We start from the raw sequence: 12,142 nt of genomic DNA, 5'->3' as shown, positions 1-12,142 counted from the left end.
CCAGCTCAGCGTCGACGGGCCACGTCGGATGGGTGTGTGGCGCCAGGGCCAGGGGCGCCACATGGGCATGTGTGGCGCCCGTGAGGAGGGCGCCACACAAAAGGGTTAGATCCGTGAAATAGTTTCGCTGGAGGGTCAGTCTGTGCTATAGTTTGACAAAAGGGTTATTTTTGTGCAAATCGCCGGTAGAGGAGGAGAAGGAACATTCCCGGCTCTCTGGTTAACGAGACTTGACCGCGTCGATCCCACCGGAGTACGTACCGTGCAACACACCCACAAGGCGCAGAGCCGCAGAGCCAGCATGCATCTTCCCTGCCACCACTGTCTGCAAGCAATCCGCCTGTCGATGTCGGGTGCACACGAGGTGTTCGACGAAATGCCGCAAAGGTATGAGACATTGCCCCAAAACTAGTTTTTTCCATGTAGATGAGTTTTAATTGGTGTGTAATTGTGTTCGTACATATGTAGGATAGATGACGAGACTTTTATGGCCAATATGAATGTGAATTCATCTCATTCACAAGAATATTGGTCCCAATATGGTGCACCTCAAACTTAACAAGAAGATGAGTTAGACGAGGATGGTGAAGGTCTGATGGATGAACCTAGAGGAAGAGCGGCAAATTACACATTGGAAGAGGACCAACTTCTATGCAAGGCATGGTGCAACATTGGCATGGATCCAATGGTCGGCGCCGATCAAAAGCAAGCAACCTATTGGGTGCGTATCAAGGAGTACTTCGATGAGGAGAATACAAGTGGCATCGAGCACTCCAAGAGGTCTCTCCCTTCTCGTTGGGGGTGATCAATGCCGATTGCCCAAAATGGGCGGTGGTTCAAAAGAACGTGGGTGAACTAAATCCTAGTGGCTACGACGAGGTTGATAGGGTGAGTTGTGTTTTTGTTGATTTTCGTATGTCAATGTGCAATTTCTTTTTGGCTAATGTGTTCCCTTCTTCGTGTATGTAGCTCATCGTTGCCCAAAATCTTTTTGAGGTAATGGGAAGAAGAACAAGAAAGGAAAGGTGTTGAAAGAGAGATCATTCACTTTGTCACATTGCTACAAGGTGCTTGAGAAGGAAGATAAGTGGAGGACCCGAGACATGGAGGTGCCTGTGAGAGCCAAGATGGAGCCACACCTTGTGGGTGATGATGATGGTGAGGCATCAAGTGATGGTATCAAGAGAAGTCCTACGCCAAGCTCGGTGGCAAGGCCTAATAAAAGACCAATGGGAGTGAAGCAAGCAAAAGAATTGAAGGGGAGGAAGTCCGGAGATGATGACATAAAGAAAGCTATGGAGGCTATGGTGAGTGCACGCAAGGAATACACCGAGGAGAAGAGTTTGGGGAAGGCCATGGTGCCGGCGGCCGAGGAGAGGAGGGCCACAGCCGAGGAGAGGAGGTTGGCACTGAAGGAGAAGAAGATTGGTATGGAGGAATATGCGCGAGTAATGACGCAGGAGAAAGAACTCTTCCTCATGGAAACATCCAAACTCGAGTAGAGACAAAAGGAGTACTTCAACCTTTGCCGTGATGAAGTGTTGGCAACGAAGAGAATGATTGCTTCTAGCTTTGCACCACCGATGAGCAGCTTTGTTGGCATGGGAGGCATGGGTGCACCACCGGGAAGCATGGATGCACCATGAGGCATGGGTGGCTTCGGTGTTTTTGGTGGTTTTGGAGGCATGGTAGGAATGGGTGCACCACCAGGAGGCATGGGAGGCATGGGTGGCATGGGAGCACCATCGGGAGGCTTCGGCGGCATGGGTAGCATGGGAGCACCACCGGGAGGCTTCAAAGGCATGGGTGCACAACCGATGATGAGTTTCTATGGAAGCATGGTAAAACCACTGGGTGGATTCATGGCCTCCATGGTAGCTCGATCTAGTGACACTACGGGAACCAGCCGAGGGGCCGGCGGCCGTCGGCACAGCAGCACCTGCCGTCGGCCCACGTCTGTGCCGACGGCCGCCGTCGGCACACCGCCGTCGGCACAATATCGCCTCGGCACGGATCGGCTCGCCGTCGGCCCAGCCTTTGCCGTCGGCACAGACTCCAGCCCGACGGTCAAAGCGACGCCGTCGGCACGATGGCCGTCGGCACGATCAACGTGGGGCCCGCGGAGCGTCTAACGGCCGTTAGGTCGAAGGTATTGGGCCGACGGCCAAGCCGTCGGCCCAGACACTGCCATCGGATGACCAGCGGCCGCCACGCGTCCACGCCCCTGCTGTTGTGCCGACGGCCAAGCCGTCGGCCCATCAACTGCCATCGGACGACCACGGGCTGCCACGCGTCCACGCCCCTGCTCCTGTGCCGACGGCCAAGCCGTCGGCCCAGGTCCTTCGGCCCAGACGCGCTGCCGCCCGCTCCGCGCTGCCGCTGGGCGCAACCTTCCTGTGCCGACGGCATAGCCGTCGGCACAGCCCCTGCCATTTGGCACGTCCAGGGGGCTGTGCCGTCGGCACAGACCATACCATTTGGTTTCCCGCTGCATTTCCTGGCCCAGCACAGCACGCACAACATATATAGCAGTAATATACATTCAAATGCATCACAAATGTTGCACAGCACATAATCATCATCAAATGTAGCAACAACATCATCGTGATACAAATATGTGTCATGTAGCACACACAATCATCATACATCGTCGACACATGGCACACACGATCGACGCACACCCGCTAGACACCTAGCTAAGGGAAACTAAGATCAGGGGGTCCAACCAAGTTCCCGACTCGTAAATTCAGGCGTCCGACCTTTGTCGAGGTAGACCGAAGTAGAACCATGGCCTGAACCATCGCCAGCAGGTGAAAACCCTGAAGCACCGGGAGAATGGCGGCCGGGGTGCATCGGTGTGCCCTCGCGCGACGAACCAGGAGAGGGTCGGTTCCGCGAACTTCCCGTGCCCTACATGTTTGACAAGAGTTAGCATCTTACACATGGGAAAGGAAAGCGGTGAGAACTGGTTAGGCACAGGACTTACCGGAGTCCGTGCGTAGTATGTGGCCGCGAAAGCTTCCCTCGATGGGCACACTGGAGTCGGCCCCGGCCTAGCTGGCTCCTCGGCCGGAAGTGCGATCCTCTCTCCAGTCAGGAAGAACGTCCTGACCGCCTGCAAGATAGTTTAGATGTCAAGCGCCGCAGATATAAAAAAGGGGAGGTGGGACTTGTCATGTCTTCGAACCATAAAAGATTGGAACTTACACGACTCGTCGCCTCCTGGTACTCTTCCCAAGCCGCTCTCTTGAGGTCCCACTCTGCTACAACCGTCAAATACTTCTCATAAGCGGCCGTGTAGGCGGCCTCAAAGTGAGCCTACAATTTCCAAGAAAAGGAGTCATGTCAATTTAGCCATTCAGGGATGAATGTTGGAAAGAAGATGGAAATGAGAAAACTTACATCCGTACGACGGTGTCGAGGAGGCGCGACCGGTGGGTCGCCGGTGGTGAGGGTAGACCTGATCTGCGTGAGGGTCCTCTGCGGCTTGATCACCCCACTAAGAAGCTTCGTGCGGCCATGCTCCGCGCCGCTCCCCGCCACCATAATCGCCGTCAAGTCGGTCTCCTGCTCAATAGGATCATCCACCTCCGGATGAAGACCCTTGAACACCAAGCAGTACTTCTCCAACTCCTCTTCGGCATAGCCGAAGTACTCGGGCAGCGAGGGCTGAGGCTGGCTCAGATCGGGCTGCTTCAGCTTCATCTTCTGCCACCCTCCCACCTCGGTGAGAGGCTCCCCGAGTTCCGCCTCCTGCACAGCAAGATAAATGTTATGTGTATCAAGTAGTAATATGAGGGGAAATAAATGCAAGTTGTTCCATGTATATATGTACCTTGTGCTTCCTGTAGCGCTTAGTGCTGCGGCTTCCCGCACTGTGTGTTCCTCCAGTGCCCCGGTTTGCCTTGTTGCGCGCGCTCTTGGCGTTGAAGTCGGCGTCTTCGCCAACCCACCTCGCTACCAAGGCCTCAAATGCGTCTTCCTTATTCTCGCACCATAGGGGCATAACCTGAAAAACCAAAACTCATTTGAAGAACACATAATGCAATCCCAACTATGCAGCAACAGAGTCTCATTGAATATTTACTTACCTTGAAGTAATCTTCCTTTGTCAGCTGAGGATCGTCCCTGATATTGTCAGCTTTCTTGACCCTCGTGCCCTGCTCAGCCTTGAAGTGCCCGATGCAGGTATGCTTCTGATTGTACCACTGTTGCCTTGTCAACCTCTGACAAGCCCTAGTCAGTACCGCCCTCCCTTGCTCAACCATATCATCAGGCACCTTATAATGGGTCTGCAATCATGCATAAGAATAATTGTGAGAGAGACATGAGTTAGCATAGTGTGGTCATCAACTATGAAGTAAACTCGAGAAGCATGCTTTACCCAAAACTTGGTGTACACGGCGTCAGAAGCTGTCCCAAAGCCCGGGCAAGGAGCTGCCTCATAGTCCGCCCAAGTCTCGGCTAGCTTCTTCTCGCCGCCGGGGACCGGAGTGTAAAAGCCCGGCCAGTACTGCCTAATAAGAGCTCCAATCATGCTCGACGGCTGGCGAACCCCCTTGTCATATGTCCAATTGCTGCACAATAATCAAAACATTAGTATGCATCAGTTATGCACAATAATGAAAACATTAGTACATAGCAAAATGAATCTAAATGTTCAAAATTAAACTTACTCTTTTTCGTTCGGGATGATGAGGGCTTTCGCATCCTGGCTAGTAGGCTCCCTCCTCTCATCAGGGACTTGCGCTTCACCACGAATGCGCAACTTCTTCGGCGCCATCTCCCTCTCCGCCTCCTCGTCCTGCCCCTCCACCTCCATCTCCACCTCCATCTCCACCTCCATCTCCCCCTCGATGGCGTGTGAGCGGACTGGGAAGCCACGTCGCCAGAAGCAGAGGGTATGTCACCAAGGAAAGGTCCACCTCCACCTCGTCCTCGTCCTCCACCTCCACCTCGTCCTCGTCCTCCACCTCCGCCTCCGCCTCGTCCTCCAGCTCGTCCTCCACCTCCACCTCGTCCTCCACCTCCACCACGTCCTCCACCTCCACCTACACCTCCACCTCCAACTCCACCCGTGTCATCGTCCGCGTAACGCGAGCTGGCATGCGTTGGTCTTCCACTTCTAGTGGTCCCGGTGAACTTCTGTTGGGTCATACTCTTCAAAATGGAGTTCATGGATTGCTTGCTTCCGCTCATATTGATCAATCACCTGCATTGACAAAGAGTAAACAAGTAAGCATTCATGCCTTAATAAAATGTAGACACTAAGCAAAAAATAGATACTAAGCATAAGAAGCATATTGAAAAATAGATACTAAGCATAAGAAGCATATTGAAAAATAGATACTAAGCATAAGAAGCATATTGAAAAATAGATACTAAGCATAAGAAGCATATTGAAAAATAAATACTAAGTATAAGAAGCATATGGAAAAATAGATACTAAGCATAAAGGCATAAAGGACCCTCACCTCGAATCATCACTATCATAATGAGGCATTGGGTTCTCATAACGAGGCATTGGGTTCTCATTTTCACTATCACTATCAGTATCATGTGAGTAATGAGGTTGGGTGGGAATGTCCGGTGGAGGCTCATCATTGAACCCATTGCCCTCATGTAACTTGGTGAGCATTTGTCCTTTAGGTCCACCACTGTTTCACCATGAAGATGTGCCTCGTTCTGGAGGTCCTCAAGACCAATTTCTATTTCGAAATCCCCAAAGTTCTCTTGCTCTTGATAAAAAATTCCCTCGTATGTTACAGGGTCAATGTTGTTGTAATCCTCGTCGGAGGGCATGGGTAGCTTACCATGTGGTGATACCTTGAACACGACTTCCCAGCCTTTGAGGTACTCCTTTTGACATGGGTAGGGCAAATAATAAACTTGCTTGGCTTGGTGAGCCACAACAAAGACATCGGCTCCGCTATAGCAGGTTGAAGGCCTAACTTCCACTAACCCAATGGAAGGAGTGCTTCTCTGTCCAACTTGTGGGTCGAACCAGTGGCATTTGAACACAACGAGATTGAGTTGTATGTTTGTCCTATTGAATGTCAGCTCGTATACATTCTCTAACCTTCCGTAGTATTCTATGTCATCAGATCCTTTGGTGAAGACCCCAGTATTTATAGTTTTTGGGTTAGGCCGATTCTTCTGGTGATACTCTGTATGGAAGCGATACCCATTCACATCGTACTTCTCATACATTGAGATTCTACGGTTGCAACCCTGGGAAACACATCTCAGCTCATCCGTCATCTCAACGTTGGGATCACCTCCCTACAAATTCAGTTCAAATTGTTTCTTTGCATTAGTTACGTGTAATAAGAGGGACAAGTCACGGATTGCAAAAGTATTGGCTAAAAGGGACTTGTTAGAAATTACTTTTTCGTAGAACCAATCCAGGAATTTTTTCTTTCCGGGACGACTCTCTTTCAAAAGAATCTCCATCTCCGCATCAGAGGGATCCGTCGATCTCGTCCAATATTCATCCTTGTATTGGCTAAAAGGGAGAAAAAACGTATTAGACCAAAATCGAGTTACTAATAGCAAAGTAATTTGTTCACCATTTTACCTTATGAATTTGAGCACTTCTTGCATGTTCGTAACCACATAAAACATTATGCAATCTTTCTCTTCCTTTGTCAAGATGCCCTTTTTAGAGGCACCAGCCTTGCCACCGTGACATTTGAAGAGGAGGAGCTTGGGGTCATGCTTGGGCTCGTCGATATTGTACCGAGATATCGGGTTATGCATAGTGGGAACATCATCCGCATAGTACGTTGTCGTGGCGTCTGCCATCTCCCGGAGGATAGTTGCCTCAGCTATGCATGCTTCAATCTTATTTTTGTTGCCACATTTGTTTCGAATATACTTGAACTCTCTCTCAATACAAAACTGCCAACGATCCTGCACCGGTCCTCCCAAGAGTGCCTCGGTCGCAAGATGCACACTGAGATGTAACATCGAGTAAAGAAACCTGGTGGAAAGATCATCTCTAACTTGCATAACAACTCCGGCACTTGATCATGCAACTTCGCAATCACCGACTCACATATACGCTTAGCACGAGACCGTGCGGAAGAAATGGCTCAACTCCGCAAGCACTCGCCGGACATGCTCGGGGAGATACCTCGAACCATCACCGGCATCAGTCGCTCAATCCATATATGATAGTCGTGACTCTTGAGCCCGTTTACTTTTCCTGTTGTAAGATTGACTCCCTTACTCATATTCGAACAATAGCCATCTGGGAACATAACGGCGTATTTCAGCCACATCATTGCCTCCTTCTTCTGGAGACTATCAAGCACATAGTTGGCATGCGGCTTGACCCAATTTTTTCTATTGCCCTCAGGAGGATGCATGTGTAGTCTTTGCCTGTCACACAGATTCTCAACATCGACTCTAGCCTTGACATTATCCTTTGTCTTGTCAGGAATGTTCAGGACGGTGTTAAAAACGGACTCCCCCACATTCTTTTCGGTGTGCATCATATCGATGTTATGGGGAAGTTCGAGATCCTTGTAATACTCGAGCTGCGTTAAGCCTGGCACGTGAGTCCAGTTGTGTGTCTCACCATATCCCACATATGTTTTGCCGGGTTCTTTACTACGCTGGAGAGCACGTAGCTCACCATCAACAGTTTCACCATTGAACTTTGGTATCGTTTCTTCTTCACGCACAACTTTGCCCTTTGTGAAGTTCTTTTTGTCTCCTCTGAACCGATGCCCTCTTTTGAGGTACTTTCGATGTTTGTCAAATGCGACATATTTGCGACCCGCATTCAGCCAAATGAACTCCAATCGGTGCACACTTTGGGCATGGAAACCTACCAGCTGTACAATGCCCGCAAAATAGAGCGTACCCGGAGTAGGTCGTGCATGGAATATTGGAACCAAACTTTCATGACAAAGTTTGTCTTCGTTGCTCGGTCGTATGTCAAGGTCCCATGGTGCCAAGAGTGGTGCAAATCATCCACAAGCGGTTGCATGAATACACTCAAATTCTTCCCCGGGTAATCAGGCCCTGGAATGATCATCGACAGGAATATGGTCTTCCTTTGCATAAGGACTCCGGGAGGGAGATTGAGCGGAATAACAAACACGGGCCAACAGCTGTACGCGGATGCTGACATACCATATGGATTGAATCCATCGGTTGCTATCGCAATTCTGACATTCCGAGCATCATTTGCCTTATCAGGGTGTTTTGCATCGAAGTTCTGCCATGCTTTACCATCAGATGGGTGCCCCATGTTTAGTCGTCCCTCCGCGTCCTTGAATCTCAACCCGTTCTTATGCCACGTCATCTGTTTGGCTGACTCCTCGGACATGTAAAGCCGTTGGATTCTTTTTATGAACGGGAGATAACGAAGAATCTTCACGGCGACTTTTGTCTGCACCTTCTCACCATTAGCTCTGGTTATCTCATGATACCTAGAGGACCCACACTTGCTACAATATTTGTCATCCGCAAACTCTTTCCAAAACAAAAGACAGTTTTTGGGACAACAATCATACTTCACATAATCCATGCTGAGCGCTTTCAACATTTTCTTTGCTGCATACATGGTTTTAGGCAGACAATGGCCTTCGGGCAACATGTTACCAACTGTTACCAAAAAATTTTCAAAGCATGCACGGGTGCTGTCGAACTGGGCCTTGTCGGCTAGTACTTGCGCGATGGCATCGAGCTGAGAAATTTTTGCACCCTCGTATAGAGGCCTCTTAGCCGCAGCCATCATATCATAGAAGGCCTTTGCGGTAGGCTCGGGTTCCTCCGGTTCTGGCGGTTCCTCCGGTTCTGGCGGTCCCTCCGGTTCTGGCGGTTCCTCCTGTTCTGGCGATTCTGGCATGTAGGCATCGTGGAGATCATCTAGCAAGTATCTAATCCCATCGTCCTCATTGCCATCGATTCGCTGCCTCATCACCTCACCTCTGTCACGTTCGTACTGAGCAAAGTCGACACACGTGACGTAATCAGGCATATACCCATTCAACCAAAGATGTTTAGTCATATCATCCTTTCCGTGACGATGACGCCTCTTGCAACGAGCGCAAGGGCAACTTGGACGAACGCCTGACTTTGAACCACGCGCTAACTCCTTCACTAATAAATTGGTCTTCCATACCCACTCTTCTGTCATTTCAGTCGAACTAGCACGGCCACTGTACATCCACCCATTATCAGCCATCCTCTGCTTGATTGGGAGACAAACAACAAATAGTACCATGAAATTAAATGCATCATATTTTTATTTATTTTACCGGGCGAAACGCATGTATCAACCTACATCTCTACTAGGTGGGCTCCTAGCAGCCGCCGGATCCGTAGTTGGCTACGTTCTCCATGCTCTACCCCGGTCCAAGTCAGAATTTCGGCAGCACCTCCCCGCTGCTCTCCCGATACACGTCTCGGCAAAAAACCGAGAGGATGTGCATCCGGAGAACAACGGGGAGGCGCCACCGAAATCCTGACTCGGACCGGAGTAGAACATGGAAAACGTAGACAACTACGCATCCGCCGACTGTCCCGTAAATGCCGCAAGCGTTACGGTTGAAAATATGCCGACCACTAATGCATATTTATCCGCGTAACGCTCGCGGACGGGAAGTGACACCTAGGTTACGCAACTTTACTTGAAAAATGAATCTAGTGATGTAAAAATATGGAGGAGGTGGAGTTTTAGCTCACCCTCGGCGATGTCGGCGACCGTCTCGAATCGCGTCAAGCAGCAGGGACCCGGGGTCGTCACGCCATCGGCCTAGTTTAGACAACAACAAATTCAAATTGTTATTTTCCTATTTTCAATTTTTCATTTCTATTTGCTATTTGCTATTTTCCATCTTTGTTTCTATGTGCTATTTTCCATTTTTGTTTCTATTTGCTATTTTCAAATTGCAACAATTACTATTACTAAAATGAAAAATAAAATTGCAACAATTACTATTACCTAGTGGAGGAGCAGGGGAGGCGCGGGGCGGAGGCGGCCGTGGGAGGAGGGGGCTGTCGGCGGCCGGGGGAGGAGGGGGCTGTCGGCGGCCGGGGAGGAGCAGGGGCGGAGGCGGTGGAGGAGCAGGGGCGGAGGCGGCCGTGGGAGGAGGGGCAGGAGGCGGCCGGGGAGGAGAGGCAGGGGAGGCGGCCGGGGAGGAGTGGCAGGGGAGGCGGGGACAGGGAGGCGGCGGGGAGGGGCGGCAGGGAGTCGCGCGGCGGGGAGGAGCGACGGCGGCCGGGGAGGAGAGCGGCGGCGGGGAGGAGCGGCGGCGGGGAGGAGCGGCGGCGGGGAGGAGCGGCGGCGGGGAGGAGCGGCGGAGAGGAGCGGCAGCGGAGACGGCGGCCGGGGAGAGAGCGGGCGGCAGCGCGGCGGCGGCTGGGGCAGGAGGTGGAGGCGGCGCGGGTTGGGAGGAGGACGAGCGGGTGTGAAGGGCACGAGCTGGAGGGGTTAAGTCAAACCCACCTAACCCTACCTGTGCCGACGGCTAGGCCGTCGGCACCCTTTTTTTTCATTTTTTTTATTTCTATTTCTATTTCTGTTTCTATTTTTTTTCTTACTATTTCTATTTTTCTTTTTCTTTTTTCCTTTTTATTTCTTTATTTACTTTTGCAGTGGTTGCTAGGAGCTGAGCGCGCGGGGTGGAGGAGCTGAGGGTGGCGACACATAAAATGACGCCACGCGGTTATTTTTATTTCTATTTTTTTTCTTTTTTTTTCTTTTTTTTTTCTTTTGCAGTGGTTGCTAGGACACATAAAATGACGCCACGCGGCTCCGCTCGATTTTTTGGCTCCGTTTGCTTTGCCAACTGCGCAAAACGGGGCCGCCGGGACATGCGGTATGGCCGTACCGGGCGCGCGCGTGCACCCGTCCGCCAACGTGCGAAACGGAAAACATTTAGCACATAAAATGACGCGTCATAGACCTAAAACCATTTTTCCCTCCATTTATTGAGCGAAGGAAAGTGTCGCCCCAGTTCAAATCCGGTCAGTTTCCAGCGGATTCGGCGGGGCACCGCAGGAAACGGGTGGGATTCCCAGATAGCTTCCGCGCGCATATGGCATGTGATAGGTGGTACGTAGGAGGTATCCTACCGCTGCGCGGAGGTCCCGCGCGATACTGAAATGCGCACCATGTAGCTGCTTCACAAAAAAAAGCCCTTCCGGCACCCCGAAAATGGAAAAACCGTCGCCCGTGGTTCGGATTGGAAATCCGCGACCGGGGCCTTGCTTCCCATCCTAAGGCCCACGCACGTGCCAAATATGGCCTCGTTCCGACAAACTATGTGGTGAAACGGGCCGTTTCCTACTCATTTCCCCTAAAAGCCATAGAACTCCGGACGAGATAGCCCTGTTCGTGAAGGGTTCTCCAAGATAATTGCCGTATCCCAGTTCCGTCTTTTGCAGTGGTTTCTAGGACACATAAAATGACGCCACGCGGCTCCGCTCGATTTTTTGGCTCCGTTTGCTTTGCCAACTGCGCAAAACGGGGCCGCCGGGACATGCGGTATGGCCGTACCGGGCGCGCGGTTGCACCCGTCCGCCAACGCGCGAAACGGAAAACATTTAGCACATAAAATGATGCGTCATAGACCTAAAACCATTTTTCCCTCCATTTATTGAGCGAAGGAAAGTGTCGCCCCAGTTCAAATCCGGTCAGTTTCCAGCGGATTCGGCGGGGCACCGCAGGAAGCGGGTGGGATTCCCAGATGGCTTCCGTGCACATATGGCATGTGATAGGTGGTACGTAGGAGGTATCCTACCGCTGCGCGGAGGTCCCGCGCGATACTGAAATACGCACCATGTAGCTGCTTCACAAAAAAAGCCCTTCCGGCACCCCGAAAATGGAAAAACCGTCGCCCGTGGTTCAGATTGGAAATCCGCGACCGGGGCCTTGCTTCCCATCCTAAGGCCCACGCACGTGCCAAATATGGCCTCGTTCCGACAAACTATGTGGTGAAACGGGCCGTTTCCTACTCATTTCCCCTAAAAGCCATAGAACTCCGGACGAGATAGCCCTGTTCGTGAAGGGTTCTCCAAGATAATTGCCGTATCCCAGTTCCGTCTTTTGCAGTGGTTTCTAGGACACATAAAATGACGCCACGCGGCTCCGCTCGATTTTTTGGCTCCGTTTGCTTTGCCAACT

The 12,142-nt window shown here is 51.2% G+C and overlaps 1 long non-coding RNA gene across 1 annotated transcript; it reads right to left on the bottom strand.

Annotated features, from left to right (window-relative positions):
- Positions 1-2,792: 2,792 nt before the first annotated feature.
- LOC139832001 (uncharacterized) lies at positions 2,793-3,296 on the bottom strand. Its single transcript, XR_011746437.1, has 3 exons — positions 3,208-3,296; positions 2,987-3,115; positions 2,793-2,910 (listed from the first exon to the last, which is right to left on the bottom strand). It is a non-coding gene; the product is annotated as an uncharacterized lncRNA (long non-coding RNA).
- Between the last annotated feature and the right edge of the window lie 8,846 nt (positions 3,297-12,142).

This window comes from Lolium perenne, chromosome 1 (assembly GCF_019359855.2).
Source record: "Lolium perenne isolate Kyuss_39 chromosome 1, Kyuss_2.0, whole genome shotgun sequence".
NCBI lineage: Eukaryota > Viridiplantae > Streptophyta > Magnoliopsida > Poales > Poaceae > Lolium > Lolium perenne.
Note: the sequence above shows the minus strand (reverse complement) of the source record. Positions and strands in the feature narration are given on the sequence as shown.